The sequence below is a fragment of the Diabrotica virgifera genome, chromosome 3 (genome assembly GCF_917563875.1).
Source record: "Diabrotica virgifera virgifera chromosome 3, PGI_DIABVI_V3a".
Lineage (NCBI taxonomy): Eukaryota > Metazoa > Arthropoda > Insecta > Coleoptera > Chrysomelidae > Diabrotica > Diabrotica virgifera.
The window spans coordinates 125,594,479-125,621,104 of record NC_065445.1 but is presented as its reverse complement, the minus strand read 5'-3'; positions in this window follow the sequence as shown (position 1 = coordinate 125,621,104).

Genomic DNA, 26,626 nt, shown 5'->3' with positions numbered 1-26,626 from the left:
ATGCATCGGTGTATACTTGTGTATACTCCTTGTAATTGCGGAGTATATCATTGAAGGCGGATTTGATTAACTGTGGGTTTGTTGAATGTTTATCGAAAGAAATGAGGTGTGTTAGACACTGAGGGTTCTTTATTTGCCACGGAGGAATTGAGGACAGTTTGGAAGGAAAGCATTCTGGGAACGCATAGTTTATTTGATTTAAGTAGCTTCTAATTCTTGCGTAGAAGGGTTTGGCCGTTCTTGGTTTATTTATGAAGAGATTTGGGAACTTTTCTGTAAAACAATTTTGTATAGTAGGGTTTTTTGAGTTACACCTGATTTTCGCGGCGTATGCTACACTTAAATAAACTCTTCTGTCTTCTAAGGAGGGTTCTCCAACTTCACAATACAGACTTTCGATTGGTGTTGTGCGAAAAGCTCCAGATATTATACGTAAAGCGAGATTGTGAAGACTGTCAAGTTTTTTCAGCAGCGTCTTAGCCGCTGTAGAATACACAGTAGACCCATAATCTAATTTTGATCTGATTAATGTTCTGTATAACATTAAAAGTGTTTGGCGATCCGCACCCCATTCTTTATTGGCCAGAGTTTTTAGAAGATTTAGTCGCTTGTGACAAGATAACATCAGATTTGTTATATGAAGTTTCCAGCTTAGGGTTTCTTCGAATGTCATGCCCAAGAACTTAATTGACGTTGCACGCTTTAGGTTTTCATCACATAGTCTTAGGTTGGGGATATTTGTGACGTTTCTCTTTGAAAACAGGATGAAGCGAGTTTTTTCAGCGGAAAAACAGAAACCTGTTTTTTGTGACCAGATTTCTAAGTCTTGTATAAAGTTCTGTGTATGACGAAATATATTTTGTATATTTTTACCTTTGCAGAAAACTACAAGATCATCTGCGTAGACTCGTGCCTTTACAGGCGATTTTAGGTTTTTGAGGATATCATTGATTGCCACTATGAAGAGAGTAGGACTTATAACCGAGCCTTGAGGGATACCATTTTCTGGATACATTATATCTGATGTTATGTTATTTGTCCTAACTCTGAAAGTTCTATTTTGAAGGAAATTTTTAATAAAGAATAGGCTGTGACCTTGAATGTTCCAACTATGTAATTTTTTTATTATATAGTCGTGCCAGGCTGTATCGAAAGCTCTTGATATGTCAAAGAAAACCGCTAGACATTTACCCCCTAGTGCGAATGCTTCAGAAATGTCACTCTCCAAATCTATGATATTATCTATAGTTGACCTTTGGTCTCTAAAACCACTTTGTTCTGGAATAATCAAATCTTGTCTCTCCAAGTGCCATCTTAGTCTATTGTTAATAATCTTTTCTAGTAACTTACACATGGCGCATGTTAAAGATATCGGTCTGTATGACTCGGGACTTGTCTTAATACTATTAGGTTTTTGTATAGGTATTACTATGGATTCATGCCATTTTTCAGGAAATTTGTGTTGAAGCCAAATAATGTTAAACAGATCTAGAAGTTGTTTGTGAGCGCTCGCTGGAAGGTGTTTAATAAAAATACTAGGAATATCGTCCGGGCCAGCGCTAGTTTCTTTAATATTTGATAATGCTTCCGTATACTCTAATTGAGAAATGGGTAAATTTAACGGTTCATCTGTGTTAGGAGTAATGCTAATTTTCTTATTTTCTTCATGTTGTTTGTAATTAATGAAAGATTTTTTATAATTAATATTACTGGATCGGTTTTTGTATGTGTTAGCAAGGATTTTAGCAATCTCAGTATTACTAGTAACTGCCCTTCCATTTCTCTCGAGGCTTTTGATATTCTGATTGCTGTTTAATCCAGATATTCTTCTGACTTTGTTCCATACTTCAGTCATGGGAGTGTTTGCATTTAACGTTGATACATATTGAGTCCATGACTGGCGTTTGGCATTTCTAGTTGTCTTCTTGGCTATTGCACGTTGTTTTGTATATTCAATTTTATTCTCGAGAGTCTTGTAGCGCTTGTATTTGTTAAAAGCTCTTTTGCTAGATTCGACTGCTGTTTTGCATTCATGGTTCCACCATGGGACGGGGTTGCGTTGTTTTATGTATGAAGTTTTTCCTATTGCTCTTTCTGCTGCTTCTGTGATAATGGTAACAATGTTCTTAAGGGTCTCGTCTATATTTGAGGTGCTTTTAAATGTGGTCATACTGCTTTCGACTAAATTTGAAAAAAGATTCCAGTTAGGTTTTTTTAAATTCCATTTTGGGGTAAATGTCCGTCCACGTTGGTTTTTGTTGTTATGAATAAAAATTGGGTAGTGATCACTGTTATACAAGAAATCCAGCCTATCCCAGGTGAGCTGTGGGGTCAGACCTGGTTCGCATATCGTAAGGTCTATACATGAAGATTCACCGTTCTGTATATTAAATCTAGTGGGTCTGCCGTCGTTTAAGACTGAAAGGTTGGACTGTTCAAATATCTCTTCCAGCAATCTTCCTCTGGTATTTATAGTAGAAGAGCCCCATGAAAAGTTGTGAGCATTAAAATCGCCCAAAATAAGCCTGGGTTGGGGAATTTGTTGTAAGAGTTCAGTTAATGCTTCTGAGTCTACTTGCGTTGATGAAGGTAAGTATAAGTTACAAACGTAGATATTTGGACTCGAGTTAACTTTAATGCAAATTGCTTCTAGATTAGTTTGGAGAGGAACTACTGTAGTTTCAATTGACTTTTTTACAAAGATAGCTACTCCACCACTGGCTTTATCTTGGTTAGTTCTGTTTTTGCAGTAATTTTTAAATTTTTTTAAAGCTTGTATGTTTTCATTTTTGAAATTAGTCTCCTGAAGACAAATTATATCTGGATTGTGTCTGGATAGAATTATTTGGAGCATTGGAAGGTTATTATAGAAACCGTTAATGTTCCACTGCAAAATTGATGAGAAGCCCATTTATAATAAATAAAACTGAAATTTGGGATTGTCACAGAAGTTCATGACTCTATTCTTGAGAAAACTCACTTTCAGTCTCTGATGCCTCAGTATCCGAGTAAGCCATCTGTAAATGCTTCAATAGTTTCTTTCTAATTTTTGTACATCTAGCTTTAATCGATCTTTGTTTGAAATACGGGTATATTGCTGTTAGCATTTTCACTAAAGCTTCAAATTCGCTAGTGTAGTTTTTTATGATGCTGACTGGGTCCTGTGCACCATAAACATTTTCAAATAGATCGGATATTTGATCAAAATCAAGAACAAATGAAGGGTTTTGCTCTGAGATGAATGCCTTGGTCGGTTCCATGAGTACGTGAGTTGGAGTCTTTCCCTTACTTTTCTTTGGTTTTTTAGCTGGAGCAACATTAGGTTTAACAAATGGTTCAAGACTTTGGTTTTCTGAATTATCATCTTGCGCTAGAGGAGGTGTAACAATGTCATCCAAACTGCGTTTTGAGCTATTTTGTGTGGACTGGGTTGTATCTATATTGATAATTGGTTGTGAGGTTGGAGTTTTTGAGGGGTTGGTTGAAAGTATTTCGGAAGGTATGGGTTGCGAAGATGATTGGGAGTGGGGGTTTTGGTTATAATTTTCAGAAACTGATTCTTGGATTGTTTTGCAATTTGCTGCAGTGTGGCCTGGCCTTTTACATGAAAAACAGATCAAGGAATCTTGTGCAAAATAAATTCTATAGTTGGTGTTATCATAATTCATTAATATGGATTCAGGTATTGGGGCAAGCGGTGGTGTGATAAAGATTTGTCGTCTAAAACTATAAATGTGGTTGAATTCCGGCAAACCGGCGCTTATCTTGAGAAATGACATGGGAGACATGGGTTGAAGGCCCAATTTTTCAATTTCTTGAATTAATACAGCATGCGGTATGGAGGGACAAGCGTTTGACAGAATTAGCCTTTGTGATGGAGTGATTAGTTTGCGTGCTTGGACTTTTTGGTTATTAATTTCTATGGATCCTCCATAATTATTCATGAAATTTTCAACAACATTTTTGTTTGCAAGGTACATACACACTCTGTTGTTAGAAAGCCTTGAGGAAAATAGGATATTTTTGGGCTCGATCAACTTTCCTAGTGAAATCAGATAATCTTGAAGTTTAAGGTTTTCAATGGATGGGAATACAATGGCTTGTTCTTTTGTTGGAAATTGTTGTTCAATCAAAGCAGTAGAATAAGTTTTAGTAGTGTTTTCCATTTGGGCGCTCCTGTAGTCAGAAGTCCCGGCAGTCGGATTTGACATATTTTATTTATTATTCAAAACTAAGTAAATCCTGAAATACGGACCTGTCTTACAACAGGTGATTTTATCATGTCGTTATAGATAACGAATAAACGTGTTTAGGGTTTTTTGTATCAAACCGACTTCTGATAAATAATAAATTCCAGTGAAATAACTTGGCTTTATATAATTTTAAAGAGTACTTACGTACAATAATTGAACGCACTATAATACACTTATATATGCGAAAATAAAAATTTTTTACTCATTAGCTACTATCTAAAATAACTATTTTGTTTGGAGCTGACAAATACGCACCAACTAGTATACCTGCCAGGACCGAACTCCCCTTAATTCAGATATACTTTCCAGTTTACCTCACCTTTGCAGTGTACGTCAACGTAAGAAAAGTTAGGTTATGTAGAGATGTTGATGGTGGACATACCTATACAGCATATTATTTGATTTTATTTATTATTGTTACTTATAATTTTATTACTTCTTTTTAATTTTGATTAAAGTTCTGTGTTAAAAAATTTGACTGATTTTTTATGTTTTATAATGTTAATCAAAATTAATTGATAAACCAATGATATAAATTCTGATTAAAACAAGACATACGTAATTTTTTTGCACGGCTAGCTTTGATCCCAATAATTGTGGATCGCTCGTTATGAAAGTGCCAAAAAGCAGTGCGAATAAGTAAACCCCATTTAAAATACATTGTTACTTCACGCACACTTTAAATCCTTCACGCACTGCTATCTATAATGACAGTTTTCACAAGCTAAAAACTTATGCATAATATGAGATAGAGTAGATAAAATGTATTTTAGAAAATGCAAGAAATAAAACTGAACATATTCAATGCAACATAAGACAAGACTTACACGAAATTGAGGAAAAGGTATTAGCTATGAATCTTGTTCAGTTTCTGTTTTTTCAAAGGGTATACAATTTATAAATTGTATTAAGAATATTAATGGTAACTGAACATTTTGTCTATTACATTAATTATCTTTTGCTCTAACTTTGCGTCTTACGTTAGACTTTTAACTTATTGTTTCGTTTGGTTAACCAAGTTGTACCTACAACCGTTGTTCTTTCAGAGTTGGTACGCATAAGCAAACATTAAACATACAGTAGTTCCAATGTATGTAGTAGAAGGTTAGCGCATAGCATTCACCATATATCAAACCAGCGATTTCAGTAGAATATTCCCGGCCAGACGGGACACAGACATTCCTCAAGTTTTTAAAATTTGCCTGTGTCAGATCTCACCTCATAAATAATTTGCCGTTTATCGTACTGTGTACCAGACCAATAAATATCCAGAATCATGTTTATAGTGAAAGCTGAATAAAGAGAAGACACAAAGTTCAAGTGGAGACTTATTAAGGCTTATTAATTTCTTATTTGACATCTGTAAGCTCCTACTGCGTTTGAAATATGGCGCTGTTGGGCTTAAATAAATGGGTAAACGTGTCATTTGTGGCTTGTTTTTTGTTAATTTGCTTGTTTAAGAAATAAAAAGTATATGTGATTTACTGACAATTTTTATCTTGTCTGCAGACATGAGAGAATAATACTATCGACTTAAAATTTTTATGCTTTTAAATAAATAGAAAACTTATAAAAGAGGTGCTATTAATATTGCAGCTTGGTATCGAAAAGAATAATTTATGTACCTACCCCTTATAAAAGAACGTTTTTTGTTTAAATTTAAACAGTAATTAATAATAGTAGGGGAGGAAAGTATTCTAAATTTGCAGTTACTCGAGCGTTATGAAATATAATTTTCTATTTCCAATAATCATTTTTTCCGATTTTAGCGCCATCTATCCATAATTCGAAAAAAGTCTCCAATAAAAGTTACTTATTTTTACGTAAGGAATCCAAATCTGCAATAAAAAATGAGGGCTCCTATGTAGGGGGTCGTGATTTGTGTCATTCAATAGATTTTTCAAAAATATTGCGAAACTTTCTCGAAACTCCTTATGCCTCCCAGGGGCGTTGTAGATTTTATTCATTCTTTATCCATATCTTCCATTTCTTGCGGTCCTTTGCTAACTCTCTCATTTGTTGATGTGTTTTTCCTTTTTCCTGTCCAATCTCTCTAATATGATCGATCCATCTTTTCCTTGGCTTCCCTTTCCTTCTTTTACCATATCTACTTGATTCCATCACGTGCTTTGGTAGTCTTCCCTGGTCCATTCTGTTAATGTGTTCATACCAATTTTAATTTTCTTTTTTGGCTCTTTGTTATTATCGATTCCTGTTTCAGTCTTTGTCTAATATCCTCAATTCTTATTCTGTCCAATTTTGTTTTTCCTGCTATTTTTCTCAACTGCTTCATCCCCGCTGCGTTTATTGTACTCAGTGCCGGATTAAGAATCTTGAGGTCCCTAGGCACCCAAAGCTATGAGGCCCCTTAAGAAAAAGTTACTTTTTTATGGTTTGAGATTTGTGGTATCTCTAATTAAGTCTACCGTCGATCACCGTTCGGCGTATGTGCAATGTCCTCTTCTCACATGTGGTTCACTATATGAATTTGGAAGGTCGATATAAAAATCGACCCAAAATCGGCGTGTGTAATTAGTGTTACAGGGATTGTATATTAGGCCAGGGTAATAAGACAAAAATATACCCTGTTCGTGACACTTAAACAGCCAATCGGTCTGGATCCCGCGTATGAAAAAAAAGTTGATTAATAGCAAGCTGAAAATTTGTTAATAGCTTAAGGATGTCTAGTCGGACAAACTTTGATATATGGGAACACTGGAACAGGGGAAGTTTTAATTGTGGAACAGGTTAAAAATTTGGAACGGTCAGACCACGAAAACGGCACATGTATTTTGTCCGACAGAACAGAATTAAACTCTCCGAACAGAAATTAATCTCTCATGCAAAAATCAGACTGCGATTTATGGGCGTTTTAATGAGTGAAACATGTAGAATATGTCAAATGACAGGAATTATGACAGGTGATAAATAGCAGTCTGATTTTTGCATGAGAATTTAATCTCTGTTCGGAGATTTTAAGTCTATTCTGTCGGACAAAATAAAAGTGGCGTTTTCGTGGTCTGACCGTTCCAAATGTTTAACCTGTTCCACAATTAAAACTGCCCCTGTTCCAGTGTTCCCATATATCAAAGTTTATCCGACTAGACACCCTTAAGCTATTAACAAGTTTTCAGCTTGCTATTAATCAACTTTTTTTTCATACGCGGGATCCAGACCTACAAGGTACTAAAGCGTTTTTTCGACAGGTAATACCTATAAGAACAAATTGTAACTATTTACTGTGTAGAGTCTGGCGGCCATTTTTAGTTATAAATAATTTAGTGTCAAGAAACGACCTTTTTCCTTTTTTTTTTCAAATCAATGGAAAATATGGTTTATCTAATATAAACATCTTCGAGATCGTGGAAAAAGCTTTAAAATGGCGTATTACAAAGTTTGATATCCTCATTTATTGTTAATATAATTGAGAAAAAACTCGAAATTGCAAAAAAATAATTTCGCAATAACTATTATAAAAATTAGTGTACAGCCTTAAAATTTTTGTCAAATGAGGGTTCTTCCTATTAAGTAATAGGTGATCAAATTTTACAGGTGTCAAATGAAAGAGCATGAGCTAGACTTTCAAATTGGTTTAAAAACAGTGAATAAATATGCATTTATTAGTAATAAATAATTATGCAAAAGTATCGTCAATTTTTCCTTATAAACTTTTTGAATAACTTTTTTAAAAAATCTAATTTTTTACTCTGTTTTAGATGCACAATCAATAAGTAATATTATTTATATATAATTGATAAAAACTTGTAATAAATACATATAATTTATTCTATAAAAAAATAAAAAGTTTATGAGGAAAGATTGACGATACTTTTACATAATTATTTATTACTAAACCTTTTCCCTATAAACTTTTTGAATAACTTTTTTAAAAAATCTAATTTTTTACTCTGTTTTAGATGCACAACTAATAAGTAATATTATTTATATATAATTGATAAAAAATTGTAATAAATATATATAATCTATTCTATAAAAAAATAAAAAGTTTATAAGGAAAGATTGACGATACTTTTGCATAAATATTTATTACTAATAAATGCATTTTTTATTTACTTTCTTTAAACCAAGTTGAAAATATAGCTTATGCTCTTTCATTGTGGATTGGTTCTAACATCATTTTTTTTCTGACATGTTATTGCAAAAAAACTATCTGCGATAAACAATTTGAATAAAATTTAAACAATTGAATGAATCGCTTTGAAATTTTTGTCACATATTTAAACACTAAAGAACCCTCATTTGACAAAAATTTCAAAGCTGTTTTTCATTTAGTACATTGAAATGTTACATTTAGTGTGCATTTCATAGAGGAGTCAATTTTATTCTTTAATGTGTAGGGGGTTCAGTAGAAGCTTAAGTTCAAGTTTTTGGGGTTGAGGCCCTTGTCCCCCGGCCGCCATCTTGGAAAAAGAGGTGCAAAGGGCTTTCGCGCTGTATCTCGTAAACTAGCTACCCTACAGAAAATTTAATTTCACATAAAATGAAGAAAATTAAATTTTCTACAATTTTATATTCATTATTTTTTATCGTCAAGTGACCAACAAAAAAGTTATAAACAAAAATAAGAGAAAATTTTGTAAGAAATTTCTTTTGGAAGTTATAACTATTTTTACGTTCATTTTACAATAAAATAACATCATAGCGATTTTGTAGAGGATTTTTCAATAAACAATTTTCACTATAAAGTTGTTTAATTTTACTTATTATCTAGGTTTTACAGCGCTCCAAACTTGACCAGATTCTCGAATTCTCGTAGAAAAATAATGATTTTCTATCTACGAGCGGCATTCCGTTATGCCAACCACGAAAATCAAATTTAAGGTGAATGATCAATTTTGGTCTATATTTATGTTTTAGAGGTCGCTGAATCCGAATATGAAGTTTATTTTTATCTAGAGTTGGTGGAACATGTTAAAAAAATAAATTTTATACAAAAATGCCAAAAATCAATTTTTATGATTTTTCAAATTTACCTCGCTGTATCTTTGGTCGCTGTAAATATTTCCTTTTAAAAATTTTACTATGCCATCTTTGAAGTACGTAGATAACAATGAAATTTGTCCAAAATGTTTAAAAAATTAAAAAAGGAGTTGTTACTTTATTAACATTTTGTCATTATATTTCGTTAGTTTCATGTTTACTTAAAAAAGTTGAGTGACAAACTTTTTAGTTTATAATTTTAACCAACACAACAATAAAATATAGTTCACGAAGAAGTTTTTTGGAAAATTTTAAGTCAAAATATAAGTATAATAGGAAAAAAGTTATGTTACTTCATATACAAGCGGCACACCCCAAAAAACGCTTATATTTCGAGATCCTTACCACGGTGTGGTGAATGGCTAATTTTTATCATACTTCATGATTTTGATATCAAAAATCGTTTTTTGCTCTGCTTAAGAATTTTGCATTTTGCGGTTGCGTCATTCTTCGTCTGAAGCGGCGAATTTGTCCTCAAACAACTTCTTGGGCCTTTTCTATATATGCTTAGAGTTATAAGTTTTATAGTGGGAAGAAAGGTCAAAAAAAGATTAATGATAGCATAGGAATGTTAAAATCATAATAAATTGTATGAATAAAAAATATACATAGATAGAAAAGTAAGCCTAACTTTTGTTTTTATTGTATCCCTATGAGCATTCGAGAATCTGGTCAAGTTTGGAGCGCTGTAAAACCTATATAAATAAATAGAATTAAACAACTTTATAGTGGAAATTGTTCGCTGAAAAACCCTCTACAAAATTGCTAAATTGTTATTTTATTTTAAAATGAACTGAAAAAAAGTTATAAGATCCAAAAGGAAACTTGTTAAAAAAAATTTACATATTTTTGGTTATATCTTTTTTGTTGGTCACTTGACGATAAAAAGTAATAGAAACAAAATTGTGGAAAATTTAATTTGCTACATTTTATGTTTAATTAGATTTTCCGTAGGGTTGGTAGTTTACGAGATATAGCGCGAAATATCTTTGCACCCCATTTCCAAGATGGCGACCGGGGGAAAAGGATGGCGACCCCAAAAAGTTGAACTTAAGCTTCTACTGATCCCCCCTACACATTAAAGAAATAAAATTGACTCCACTAAGAAATGCAAGGTACAGCCTAAAAAATGTAACATTTTAATGGACTAATTCATTTTTACAATAGTTATGCGAAATTATTTTTTTTGCAATTTTGACCTTTTTCGCAATTATATTAACCTTTGTAATAATCCATTAGTATATCAAACTTTGAGTATCAATTGAGTATATCAAACTTTGTAATAATCCATTTTAAACCTTTTTCCATACTCTCGAAGATGTTTGTACTAAAAACTCATAAGTTCCACTGTTTTCAATTGATTTGAAAAATAAAAAGGAAAAATGCCCTTTTTGACACTAAATTGTTTATAAATAAAAATGGCCGCCAGATCCTACGCAGGAAATTGTTACAATTTGCTCTTATATGCATTATTTGCCGAAAAAACGCTTCAGTGTCCTTGCTCTTGAAGTGTCTTGAAAAAACCTTAGGTATTGCCCTAGACTATGTACATTTTATTGAAAATAACTTACCTGGTTTAAATATTGTAGAGATCAAAACAAATGCTTAAATTCCAATATTATACCAAGCACAACAAATAAATACACTAAGTCAAAAATTAAGGTGTTTGGCGATCACTTAAAAGTGCCCTGGTACTGCTTTAAAATGAAGAGTTATTAGAATAAAATATTAATCAATCTGATGTGCAAATTTATAAAATCAACTATTGCACCTAACTACAGGATCACAATTATTCTCTTCTAAAGAACAAAACCAAACTAAGAAAAGATGACTTCGATATAAATATTAGATTGAAAGAACCATCGATAAAACCACCCAACGCCAATAATATTAAGTTTTAATATACAATGGAATTATAAAACTTCATAGAATGTACGTGACAAATGTCCAAATTCAAATAACTTTATTATGATTGGTTACCTTACCCCATTGTAGGTAGGGGTACACAGTACCCCTACAGTAGGAAAAATGAAAGAAATGAAAGAAAAATATAAAACACGCTGTATTTTCCTGTCACCGCGTCACACAAAAAATTGGCCAGCACATGTAATAATCACCGTACATGTAATAATTATTGTTACATGTACTTGCACTGGACAATTTTCTTGGTGACACGGTGACAGGAAAATACAGCGTGTTTTATATGTTCGTTCATGGGTATTCTTTCATTTTTCCGACTGTACTTATATTGCTAAAATCTTGTATTTACTAGGTTACCTGAAATGTTTTTCAACAGTTTAGGTATAAAAATATTTTAGTAGGTATTACTCAAAACAGTAGAAACATATTGTTTAGATTATATTGTCATTTGGGTAAAGGTAAAAATTTGGCAAATTTTTATATTTTAACAATTTTATAGTTTTCTTTTTGGGCCCTGCAAGGACTGCGAGGCCCCCTTTGGGGTCGAGGCCTCTATGCAACTGCCTACTTTGCTTAAGGGCACCCAAAGTCCCATTTAACGACAATGTTAACATTATGTCACATAGCTCTGTAACCAAAGCACTTAGAGACCTAATTTTTGTTTTATTTTGAAACTACATGTATTGTTTAGTCTCGCGTAGATTTTTGTAAAGTTAGAGTAAAAGAAACATTTATTGTAAATTTTTTTAAAATACTCTTACAAAAAAAACCCAAAAAAGTTTAGATTTTATTTTTTATTTTACTTGTTTTTGTACATTTTTCAATAAAACTTTACGCGGGACTAGATATTATCTATCTACAACTACTGTACAAATTTGGACCTTCGATCATCTAAGGAACCAGAGATATTTGACATCATAATTAAAAACCTAGTATTCGGGAAATCGCAAAGACGTAAAACACTCTAATAGAGTATAAAGCTACCGTTACACGGTAAGTTGAGTGCAGACGTTCAGAAAACAAATAGTTTTGTAACCATGGAAATTTTATACTATAATGTATTATATACCGTTGGAAAAAGAAGATTTCAGAGAATAATTTTCAATCATAACCCAAAAAACTTAAAAAATTCAATTTTCGGACTTTGGGTGCCCTTAATGGTTAATCCGGCACTGATTGTACTGTATATTTTTGCATTGTTTAACCCATACCCATGTCTCACTTGCATATATTAAAGTTGGTACAGACATTGCATTATATACCTGCAGTTTTATTTCTTTATCTATTTCTTCCTTTCCAAATATTGTTTTATGTAGTGCTTAGTAGATCTTATTTGCTTTTTTCGTCCTGTATCAGATTTCTTGGTCTAGCTTTCCATCCTCTGATATTATTACTCCCAGGTATTCAAACGTCGAGACTGTTTCTATTATTTCGTATTTACACCTAAATATCGTTTGGTTTATTTCTTCCCTTTTCTTTTGGGTTACTATCATGGTCTTCGTTTTCTTTACATTTACCTCCATTTTCAAATTTTCTATTTCTTCCAACCAGATATCGATTAAATTTTGCATTTTCTCTTTATCGTCTGCTATTATTATTAGGTCATCTGCTTATAGTAATCCCTCCATTCTCATTGGTACTAAATTCCTATACCCTATTGTTGACTGTAATTGCCTTGACCTTGTTGTCCCCTTGTTTTATTCCTCTCCTTAGGTTTATTACTGGAGATCTGTTTCCGTTTATTTGTACTTCAGCGAGTACGTTTCTAAGTATATTATGTAGAATCTATATAATCAAAAGCAGCTTTAATATCTACAAACGTGATATATAAGTCTTCTCCTATTTCGTTTTTCCTTTCAATTATATTTCTCAGTATGTATATGTCATCTGTTGTTCCTCTTTCCTTCCTAAAAGCCGCTTGTTCTTCTTCTAGTTTTCCTTCCAGTTCTTTCCTGAGCTTCTTTTCTATTATCCCGGTGTAGACTTTAATATGCCACTGATGATAAACATATGGCCTCACATTCCGCTTCATCTCCTTTCTTGTGTATTGGTATCAATAAATTTTCTTCCCAGTCTTTCGGTATCGTTTCGGGGTTCGTCTTTAAAATTTTAAATTTACTCCCCACCCCTCTCAGTGGATGTCGTGTTTGGTATCATTCAATAGATTTTTGAAAAATATTGAACACGTATTTTTTAGTTTTTCGATCAGATGGTCATTTCACGAAATATTTTCTTTTTTTTTGTGAAACTTTGTGACTCTTCCATTTCCTAAGGGCGCGCTCAATTCGTCAGATTTTTGAAATATACACTGTTTTACATGTACTTAGCTTACCTTATCTTAATCTGACGATTTCGAGTTTTTATAAGGATAGATATTTTTTTCGGACCCTCTTTAACGAACTCCCCTGTATTAAGAGACAATATATGGTAGAGGTACATTTACAGGGTACAAGATTTCTCCCCATGTGATAATTTGACTCGCTCGAGTAACTGCAAAAATTCCCGCTTGGGCTTCCTACCATAATACAATCATAGCTTATTTATACAAAAATAATGATTATTTTTAACTTTAAATAAAATAAATCCGGGGTGACCAGACGTGATCGTATAAGAAATGAAGACATACGTGAAAGGTGCGGTGTTGGAAGGACCTTAGACAGACTTGAAACGAAACAGTTATCGTGGTTCGGACATATGGCGAGAATGAGTGAAGGTAGAACTGTAAAGAGGGTATGGAAAGCGGCATCTGACAACAAACGAAGAAGAGGCAGGCCAGCAAGAACGTGGAATGCAAATATTGGAAAGGCTTGCGGAAAAAGAAATATTGGGTGGAGAGAAGCAGAAAGACTAGCTACCGATCGAAAGGCATGGAGACGTCTCATTTCTCCACTTACCTCGACACCGTAAGGTACAAGAGGACGGCTTAAGTAAGTAAGTAAAAAATAAAATAAAATACGGCAGGATAAGATAAAGGAGGGTAGCTGAAATTGCTGAAACTGTTAGAATCCGTTATGAAAACACTTTGAGGGTGTTAAATATTTAAATAAATTTATATTGCAGCAATAATAATAGTTTGAGCAAGCATTGGTAAACAATAATCACAAAAAAATATAAAGCTTAAATAAAATCATAAAATTGTGTAACAAATGGAGAGTTGCACTCAACCTTACTGAAACTCAAATGATTGCCTTCAGACATCCTAATCGCACCCGTGTAAAGGGTGTTGAGGTAACCCTCCAAGGAGAAACACTCAAAAACAAATAATTCAGGCCATCGGTGGGCTATTGAGTAGGATTCTCCTACCAGGAGGGTTTAGCAGAACTCTAAATTGGAGCATTGATGTCAAAAACACCGTCGACAGGGTAAACTAGGAAAAACAGGGAATAGAGCCAAACTCCTGGAAGGTTTGGAGTCTGGAAAGTTTGGAGGCACATCAAGCAAAACTCCCTACACGCCTATAAAACGTACGTTAGACCTTACATCGGTTACAGGATATGTCTCTACGCGTCACTAAACACACCACGATAATATCATCGTCGCCCTCCATACAAGAGAGGATTCATTCTCTCAGCATAAAATATGTACTACGTATGATAGGTAGCTCTAACACCAGAGCTAAAAATATCTTAAGAAAACCGTGCCACCGACTAGGTTACATGCTCACCAGGCGCCTCAGAAGCAAAGTTCTCTTCCCTCCAGCCAATCTTCTACACTTCTCCAAAAGCTAAACTAACCTTCTGATGAGTATTATAACATATTAGAAGAAATCCCCCTCAGATATAACATCCAAGCTACCCATCGCTTGTTAGCTAGTTTGAACAAAGATTCTTCACCTTACACTTCTCTATTAGCTTCTAAGCTAAATCTAACCACCTTCTGAGTTCTTCTATCCACTAGAAGTATTTGCTTCTCCACTATGCATTACTCTTGCAACCTCCTACGCTCCCGCAAAAAAGGGAGATACCTCACCTTGAAGAGGCCTAGGCCTAAAAGAGGTTAAAATGACTTGTTCTGATCTAATCCCCCACAGCGTTCCATAATGGCTGATAGAGAAACTCCTATAGATATTCAGGACGGTATGACAGGTGTGAATAAGGTCTAACCAAATAAATACCCGTGGATCAACTTCAAATATGACAAAAGGGCAGCAACTATGACATTAGCTGTAGATTTGTTAATTGAACAAGACATATACTCATACTTCGCCTGCATGATTTTGGGTGGATTGAGAGATTGATTGAGTAGCTCAGAGTCATGCTGCCGGTCCCAAGCCCAGAAAAGTAGGAGGGACTCCAGGTTAGATTAGCCCATGCGTTCAGGTAGACATTTAGCGTCACAGAACCGAAGCTGCCTAGGAACTAAGACAGATTTAATTGATGACAAATAATGCAATGACAAACGATAAACTGAAACAGAAACAGAAACAAAGATTAAACATAACAACACGTGACTGCTGGAACATAACATTATTGAATGAAAAAGGCCAGGAAACAATTATTGAAATGAAAAATCATAGAATAGATAAATATTATATGACATCGTTATCAGAGACCACGGAGGGTCATAAGAAATCAAGAAATATTTTCACCTAATAAGTCTCTGCCATCTCCAAACCCATCGAAGAAAAATTAAGATCTACAACACACTATCGGAAACCATCGAAACAATTTTTGACTTGTGTTTTTTTTGCTTATGTGCTTTGTGTACCTACATCATGATCTACGCTGTTTTTTTACTGGTAGTTGGTAGTTTATTTACGACTTACCTGTGTTGCATTTTTTTATACAGCTCCTTATTATTTCCGTTGTCGATAACGTTAGATGTTTGTATTATAAATATATGTATTATAAAATATCAGCAGAAGGACAAATCTACTTCTTCTTCTTTTTGTGTAGACATGACTCTGTCTGTTTTTCAACGTGCCTCCAGTAAGTTCTTATTCCATCGTTTTCTTGGTTTCCCTACTCTTTGTCTTCCTATTGGAGAACCGTCTCTCGCCGTCCTTACTACTCTATTTGTTGTCAGTCGGCTTACGTGGTCATTCCATTCTAATCTTCTGTTTTTTACCCAGTTATTAATGTTGCCCACCTTGCATCTCCGTCTTATATATTTTGCACTTCTAGCTCTATCCCATAGTGTCTTGCCATCGACTTTTCGAAGGGTTTTCATCTCTGCTGTATTTAGCAGCATTTTTGTCCTTTGTGTATCAAGTATTAGGTCGTGTATTTTCCGCGTATGCCATTATTGGTCTGATAACTGTTTTGTAAATTCTTCCTTTCATTTCTTCTCCGATATTTTATTTTTCCATATTGTTTCATCCAGGCAACCTGCGGCTCTGTTTGCTTTATTCACTTGATCTTCCAGTTCTATTACGAGCTTTCCTTGGCTATATAGCGTGATGCCCAGATTTTTAAACTCTATGACTTGTTCTATTATGTGACCCTCCAGCTCTAATTTATATATCATTAGATTTGCTTTGAGATGCTACGTGTTCTCGATACTACAATATGGACTTGAAAGCTGGACGTTAAAGCAAGAACACATAAATAAGCTACAGTCATTTGAAATGTGGTGTTACAGAAGGATTCTTAGAATAGCATGGACACAGAGGAAAACGAACACGGAAGCATTGCGAGAAATGAGTAAAGAATGCGAAATAATAAACACAATAAAAATAAGAAAATTACAATATCTGGGACACGTAATGAGGGGACCGAGATATGAAAAGCTAAGACTGATAATACAGGGAAAGATAAGAGGCGGAAGGAGTATAGGAAGAAGGAGAGTGTCATGGTTAAAGAATTTAAGGAACTGGTTTGGATGCTGTTCTATAGAACTCTTTAGAGCAGCGGTGGATAGAGTAAAGATAGTGATGATGATATCCAACCTCCGATTAGGAGACGGCACTTGAAGAATAAGAAGAAGATTTGCTGTTATAACCATGCATTTGTCTGTTTTGGGGAAATTAACATGTTAAATTTTCGAGCGGTTAGATTAAATCGGTGCAGAATACGTTGTAAATCATCTTCACTTTGAGATATTAGTATTGCGTCTGCATAGCAGATTATTTTAAGTTGTTTTTCTCTCATTTGGTATCCTTTTTTAATTCTACCTTACCTCTAGTTCTAGTTCTTACTTTTTTTGTTATTTCATATTTCATTTCATCCACGATCAGGTTGAACAATAGACGATTCAGATAGTCTCCCTGCCTTATCCCATTGCCAGCTTCAGTTGGGTCAGTCAGTTCTTCTTTTACTTTTACTTTTATTGTGTTGTTCTGGTAGATTATATAGATGAACAAATGAGCAATATTTATTGTGATTTAAAACTTTTTTTCTATTCCACGTACATAGTTACAATAATAAAAAATAAAATGATTTACTTAATACAATGTGTAACTGAAGAATACGCCAATATCCGATATCGTCGAGTATTTAATGTACTCTTACAAACGGATAAATGGAATGTGCGATGGAATAAAGTAGCCGATTAGCGAATTCGGCGATTATCAAAGGATGCCGCGATCTGTTTGTATAATGGGTAATTAACAGAAGAGGCAGTTTACTGGTTCTTAGTTCGTGGTTCCTTCTTGCATCCATGTAGCCGATCCGATAGCGATTCCGTGTTGAATTCGCTTTTTATCAAGCTGTGTTGCCGGTTTATCATCGGCAACCAATCGTTATTCGATATATTGTTGTGTGATATTACATTATATCTATATATGCATTGTTTAAATAAACAGAATTTAAGAATTTATTGTAAATGAAAAAAAACTAGTAAATAAATTTAAAGAATAAGTAAACTACGCAATAAACACTTTGAAAGACCTCTCTATTTGTTTGGATATACTGATATAATAATTGTTTTTTAAAGGATAAAATTCTTCTTCTTTTTCTTCTTCTTGACTTTACAACTCGTTGTGTAAAGCCAGTCTTCGCCACATCCACTATAATATATCCCTTCATCTTCTACGATCTTGCGCTACTATTTCCCATTGTTGTACCCTAATCTTAGATATATAGGCTTCAACATCATCCTTCCATCTTTTTCTGGGACGGGAGATAGCCTACTTATCTTCTACCTTCTGGTCTCTCAAAAATACTGCCTTTAACACTCTGTCTTCATCTGATCTTATCACATGACCTGCTCATCTTATCCGGTTTGCTTTTATATCTCTACGATGTTATCAGTACCATACAGAATCAACAAATCAGCATTATGGCTCCTTCTCCACTATAACCTCCTCAGTCCATAGGTCCAGCCAGCTGGACAATGTTTACTAATTTATTACACGGTGCCTATTCGGGTTGGGCATCGATGCGTCCTATATTGCAGCATATTGGACTTCCTATTTATCAGTCAAATTTACTTATTTGAAAAATTCGACAACAGCACCTACCTCGGTAATTTGTTGTTACATGTGGTGAAACTTTTTAAGTTATGATGATGGCTCCACAAAAATACAGTAAGTTGTAGTGTTGTTCTGTACTTTAAAGTATTGATTGTTTTTAATGTATGTTACTTGATGATTGGACGTGTTTGTTGTAAATATATATTTGAAAATAATTACAACTGGACACGTTAGTGCTCCTCTAAACTTTTTGTCCAGCATTTTGGACATTGGGACTTAGTTAGCCAAATATTTTACCATACATTTTTTAAGTTTAGTTGCAGATAGTAAAAGGATATTAATGGAAAGTGCATTGGAGGTTATTTTGACAGATAACGATTTTTCGTCAGTGAAGATAGCGATAAGGATCAAAGGAAATGGATTTACAGGAATTTAAGCTGTATGTTGGAAGGTCACTAGCTCTAGGTGGTAAGCCTGCAAGTGGGAGACAAGCTAGTGCGTCTATTTCAAGAAATCCGGAGACATCTGAAGATGAAGTGCCCATAATTCCTGTAAAAAGATCTACAGTTTTCCAGTTACCGCCTATAGATGTAAGAAAAACCAGTAATGACCATTTGCCAAAATGCTCTGTCAGCAATAGAAATTCTTATCGCGTTGCCTAAACCTCTTGAATGCACTAAGAAGACGAGATTATTTTGTACAAAATGCAAAATGTATATGTGTATTTCTACTGAACCAGAATGTTTTTTCAGTTTCATACTTAAATTATATGAAAGCTAAGTCCTGATGTCCATTATGCTGGACCTGTCATATTATGTCTGTTAAATAATTTTTTTATAGTTATTATAGATTTTCGTTTATTGTTTTTACAAATGAGGAGAGGACATAAAAAATATTGTTAAAATACTAAAATCTTTTTTCTTGGGGCTGAAGAGGATAATGTAAATTCATCTCTTCGAAAACCTTCCTTTCAAATACCAGCAGCTTATTTATTGCCCGGTAATGTAGAGTCCATGTTTCACTTCCATATGTAACAACCGTGCGAATAACTGATATGTACAGTCTCAATTAGATTGTTTTTTAGCAGCTTAAATATTAATATGTCAGTAACTATGGTAGGAAGTATAATGCTCTATTTAGCGCAGCTATCCTTGCTGAGACCTCTTTTTCTATGTGGTTGTCATCTGTGATTACTCTTTTACTACTTCGAAGTTGCGATTATTAATAGTTCTGTGTTGCCTAACTCTTCATGTATTTCATTTTCTCTTCATTTATTCGAAGTCCCAAACTACCTGTTTATTTCTCAAATGGTGAAACCACCTCACTTAGGCACGTCTCTTGTAGACTAAGAGACTACGTCTAGAAGGAAAAAATTTTGTAAGAAAGGAGAAAATTGACAAATACAATTTAAAAAATTGTATGTAGATTTCGAAATTTCTGAATTTAGTTAAGTTAATTTGGGAACTACATTAAGGTTGATAAAGAGTCCTGGTGGTGGTCAAAGTTATTTGGCTGGTTGATAAAAAGATAAAGAAGAAGAAGAAAGAAAAAAATTTAAGAAAAAAGGAAAAAATTTTGCCAAATACAATTTAAAAAAGTTGTATGCATATTTCGAAATTCCTGAATTAGTTAAAATAATTTGAGAACCATCTTCTTCACGTGCCACTCCTAGCGGAGATTGAAAATCATCATGGCCACTGCAACTTTGTTAGCAGCGCGTCTAAAAAGTTCAATCGAACTACACCCGAACCATTCACGTAGATTTCGAAGCCACGATATTTTTCTTTTTTCCACACTTCTTTTGCCCTTAATTTTGCCCTGCATAATATTTCTTAAAAATTCGTATTTATGACCCCTCATAATGTAACCCAAGTATTCCATCTTTCTAGTTTTTATCTTATTTATAATTTCGTCATTGGGACATTTTAGTGTCCAAGCCTCAACTCCATATAACAGGGTGGAAAAAACATAACACCGCAGCATTCGTATTCGTAACTTTATGTTGATATCACGATTGCAAAAGAGTTTGCGCATTCTATTAAAGACTAATCTAGCAATTTTTATTCTGCATTTAATCTCTTTTGTTTGATCAGTATCGTCTGTGATCCAAGCACCTACATATTCGTAACAGGACACACGCTCAATCGCTGTATTGTCTATTACAAGATTAGTTCTGATGTTCATTGATTTCGCGATTACCATAAATTTAGTTTTTTTCAAATTAATTTTCAAGCCGTAACTGTTACAGTATATATTGAGACTTTGAACGAGATGTTGTAGTTCTACTAGCGTTCCTGATAGGAGAACCATATTGTCAGCATACCTTATATTGTTGATCCTCTCACCATTTATTATCAGACCAACATCGTCTCCTGCGAGTGCCTGTTGACAGATGGCTTCAGTATACAGATTAAATAAAAGTGGCAATAAGATACATCCCTGTCGGACTCCTCGACGGATTTGAATTTCTTATAACTCGAATATCTCTGCTGTCTATATTTTTGTTTATTAGAACTTGCCTTAGTGGTTCATGCTGGACTTTGTCAAAGGCCTTTTCGAAATCAATAAAACAGGTGTAAATTTCTTGATTCATGTCTAGGCATCTTTGTGAGAGAACGTTCATTGCAAACAGAGCAAACAGAACTATAATATTAAAGAACTATATTAAGGTTGATAACTTAGTTCCTATTTGATATTTTTTTGTATTATGCATTTTGAAATTTATGAGAATTTTGCAACATATTGTTTTTGTTTTATTTCATTTTCTTTTGTTTTGTAATATTAACGATTTCTATAATTTCAGTAAATTGGATTTGTTTTTGTTTTTTCTGTTTTTATATAAGTTTTGTCCATAAAATTGTAAAATTGTCATTGACAATAAAGCATATTTCTATTGTATTACATTATATTCTATTCTAACTTTTAAATAATATTAGAATCGAATATTCTTCTTAACAAAAATATTAGTTTAATGGTTTCTTCATGTATAGAGATATGTATAAGCGTATAATTCCTGCATTGGTCAGTTCACACGGTCCACAGCTGGATACGCAATTAACATAATATTGCTAAAATCGATTACGCAGCTGAACTAAACTTTTTTCTTTTACAGCTACCTTGTTAGCCATACACATTTTCTCTTTTAACACTAATATCAATTAGTACTCAAACACGTAAACACGCCACTGTAAAGATTGCTCTTTCCACGTTTTTTATGCAAATTTATAATACAACCTAAAGACTTTTCACATTTTATACAGGGTTGCACCCATTGGACGCAACGTCTTAAAAGTTGATGTGAATTTTACACAAAAGTTTGCAAATATGTCTTACAAGAATTAATAATTTTACAAAATTCTGTACTCTCAAGTATTGGAAACTAAACAAACTTTTTTTGCGTAGTACCAAATTTTTGACATAAATAGGTATATGGATCTTACTTCACTTTTTCATGGCCAGAAACCTCTATTCTTAACCTTTTCTGAGCATTGGGCTGTGTCCAATGCTAGTTGGTTGCCTGTCTATGTCATCGAGAGTATATCTATGTGGGCAGCTTGGGCATGCCAGTAGGTGTTCAACGTTCTATATTGATCCGCAGTCACACTTATCGTTCAGTAGACCAGGGATCACCAATTATGTTGCCTTAAGGTTCGTTTCGAAAACCTATGACACTTTCGGGGTCCGAATTTAATGCTACTAATACTAATGCTACCTGTTTCAGGTTGTTTGTTTTTTCTGCAACTATGTATTGTATTCAACAATTTTAGGGAACATATTTGAAAAATAATGTATTACAATTTTATATTTTATTAATAGCTTTCCCGTTTGTTTACTTCACAACTGCAGTTTTGTACATTTTACGGTGAGTAAAAACGATACGGAAAAGCAAAATTAATGATTATAATAAGCATAACACTATTGGGAAACAAAATTAAATTATCACTAAGAAAAATAATATTTTTTATTTTGTACAAACTGTCTAAAGTTTGGAGTAAGGTTAGTGCAACTGATCCTCTTTAGTGAGTTGAGATATTCATCTGTTAGCAGAGATCTGTACCGATTTTTAATTAGGTTCATTCTTAAAAAAACGGCTTCTCACACATAAGTTTAGCCGAACACGGTACACAATTGCATTGCCAAAGATTTTTAAAATTGCCAAACAATATACACTAATTAATGGCTGTTCGCACAAAACTAGCCTACGGTCAACAGGCGGACCGCGGTGTGCCATTTGGTGACCCGTCCAGTAGACCGTACTTAATAATGTTTGACTTGGTCGATGCTATGCCGCGCCGGTTGTTAAACGGTTTAGCATGCGCTACGTCGACCATTTCTTGATTTCAGTCTATCAGGATACGGTTAAAACATAATACACAATAAAATACCGGAAGAGTGGAGAACGAGCGAACTAATTCTACTATTCAAAAAAGGGGATAAAAAGCAGCCAGAAAACTACAGAAGTATCAGCTTGTTAGATACTACCCTAAAACGTACAACTAAAATCTTACAAGACGTAATGAACCAGAGGATAAGTTTAGCAGATGAACAACAGGGTTTTCGTACTGGAAGATCGTGTACAGATGGAATATTCGTCATAAAGCAAATTACTGAGAAATCACTAGAGTATAATATACCAGAATTTCTATATCTGATTGGCTTAAAGAAAGCATTTGACAGAGTAAGACTCAAAGATGTAATCCATCTTCTGTATAATAGAGAAGTCCCTCTAAATATCATAAAAACTATTGAGAACTGAGAACATCTACCAAAACAACAAAATGGAAGTCAGAATAGATGGACAACTTACAGAACCTATAGATATAGGCAGCGGAATAAGACAGGGAGACTCATTGAGTCCTATGCTTTTTAATTTAATCATGGATGAAATAATCAAAAATGTCAACAAAGGAAGAGGATATGTAATGGGAAACAAAGAAGTAAAAATACTCTGCTACGCAGACGACGCAATATTGATAGCCCAAAATGAAGATAGTCTGCAAAGATTAGTCCACAGATTTAACATAAGAGCAAAAGAATTCAATATGACAATTTCATCTCAGAAAACCAAAACAATAGTAATCAGTAAAGAAGCCATCAGATGCGAAATAGGAATTGATGGTATCAGTATTGAACAAGTAATGGAAGTAAAATACCTTGAAATTACATTGTCAAGTTACGGAGACCTAGACAAAGAAGTGAGAAATCAAGTACAAAAAGCAAATAGATTGGCAGGATGCCTTAATAACACTATATGGCGAAACCGACAAATTAACACTGGGATGAAGTCAAAAATTTATAAAGCCAGTGTAAGACCAATATTGACATATGCATCAGAAACAACACCCGATACAGTCACAACACAAAGACTACTGGAAACGGCAGAGAGGAGAGTACTTAGAAGAATTACAGGAAATACACTGAGAGATCGAAAGAGGAGCGAAGATATTAGAAGACAATGTAATGTACAATGTATAAACGAATAGACACTAAATAAAAAAAAAGAATGGAACAACCACATAACTAGAATGGGGGAGACACGTGTGGTCAAAATAGCACGAGATAAATCACCAATCGACAGAAGAAGTATCGGCCGATCGCGCAAAATATGGAGTGACAACCTTCCATAGAGGTATCAATCCGCCAATGAACAAGCAGAATTGCTTATAAAGAGGAAGAAGAAGAAGAAGAAGAAGGATACGGTTGGTGGCCAAAAAGGAGGTGACGGTTGTCGAAGGTTTGTTTGGATCTTTCGGTGAATTCATGGGCCCTTATCTGGGAGACAGGATCCGAGATGCCTGAAGCTTAATACAGTTTATCCAGTTTATACAGCTAGTAATGAGTCTGCAAGTTTCATCCTGACTGATATTTATTTTCTTTACTTGTGCCGACTTCTTCCACAACGAGCATGCGTACTCTGCCGTTGAGAAGCATAGCACCTGCGCTGTAGATCTTATTTCTGTGGGTTTGGCTTCCCATTTGTTCTTGTTAAGTTTCTGTAAAGTATTGTTGCACAGTTGCACGTATCGTTGCACTTCTTTCGAGATTTTTTACAGTGCGGTGATTTTTATATGTTGACGAGCGGTCTAGTTTGACATCGAGTTATATTGGCTTTTTGGTACACTTTAGCTCTATAATAATTAGACATCAAAATTAAGTTAGCTTCAACTTCTTTTTCGAGCTCTTCAAGACTTAAACTTTGGGCTGTGACACCTAAGTCGTCTGCATATAGGTAAGAAGTCTCTAGTAAAAGTTGGAGTCGGTTGATTATTGTTATATAGGTAGATAATACGATGAGTCAAATAACTTAAGTTTGGAAAGACAGATCTATTCAAAAGACAGATCAAAATATCAAGATGAGACTGGTGAATGCCCTTGTATTATCAATATAACATTGATGCCTTGGAGATGTGGTGTTGGAGAATAATCCTGATGCGCATACCGTGGACAGCTCATAACATAAACATTTCCATTCAATACCAACTCAAGACTAAAAAAAGGATGTCGGTAATGTCAGCAGCACCACTTCATAAGACCCAATTCAGACTAAGACTATATTTTATTGCTAATTTATTGCTAATTTATTACGCAAAGGAAAAATTTTTTGCTGTAGCCGTTTCGGAGAAACAGTGGGTGCTGCTAGCTTTACGGTAAAGCTAGCAGCACCCACTCTATATCTCGGCAATGAAAAGGAGTACAGGGATCATTTTAACGGTATATTTTATTGCTATTTAATTTCTCTTGATTGGTATATTAACCAATCCCGAAAAGCTACCCCATCATCCCCTAGCGTAAAACTGACTCCCAAAAAGATGATGAAAATCGAAAATTCAACCCCAAGGAATTAATTGCTAATTTATTGCTAATTTATTACGGAAAGAAAAAATTTACTGCTGTAGCCGTTTCCGAGAAACAGTGGGTGCTGCTAGCTTTACGGTAAAGCTAGCAGCACCCACTCTATATCTCGGCAATGAAAAGGAGTACAGGGATCATTTTAACTGCATATTTTATTGCTATTTAATTGCTCTTGATTGGTATTCCCAAAAAACTACCCCATCATCCCCTAGCATAAAACTCACCCCCAAAAAGATGATGAAAATCGAAAATTCAACCCCAAGGAATTAATTGCTAATTTATTGCTAATTTATTACGGAAAGAAAACATTTATTGCTGTAGCCGTTTCCGAGAAACAGTGGGTGCTGTCAGCTTTACAGTAAAGCTAGCAGCACCCACTCTATATCTCGGCAGTGAAAAGGAGTACAGGAATCATTTTAACGGCATATTTTATTGCTATTTAATTGCTCTTGATTGGTATATTAACCAATCCTGAACAACTACCCCGTCATCCCCTAGCGTAAAACTCACCCCCAAAAAGATGATGAAAATCAAAAATTCAACCCCAAGGAATTAATTGCTAATTTATTGCTAATTTATTACGGAAAGAAATAAAAAAAGAGTGTGTGTACTTGTGTACGCACGTAAGAAGTTATACTTCTTTGTCGTCATAAAAAACATTTTTTTTATATACCTCATACAAAATTGATAAAATTTGATATAAGATGGTTATATTTTAGGTTTTAGATCATGCAGAACATTCTATAAAGAATAACTTTTCTTTCGTAAAATTAATAACAAAAGTTACCATAATTGAAATAACAGAAAATAATAATTTCTTTTTCTAATAGAAGGATGTAATTGCATATTAGAATATAGTTCTAATTCCAATTAACTTTTCATAATAACAATGTTCAATATTGTAAAAATAAAGCTACTTTTCTCTTGAGTGAAATTTATATTTTTTGACATACCCTGTATATTACCCATAAAATTTAGTATCCGATGGTTGAATCATAGATTCTAGATATTGCAGAACCTTTTATGTAGAACAACTATTTTTCGTAAAATGAATAATAAAAAAGTTTTCCATATTATGGTTCCAACTTACAGGATGACAAAAATATTTTTAAATCAGTAGGCAAGCCAAAAGTGTAAACTTAACCTTAATTTAACAAGAGTTATAATCGGTTCGCTAAACTCAGACATAACTGGCTAGTGTTTTTAGTAGATATTTTTTTTTGTTTTTGGCTAATTTTGCGAAAATTGG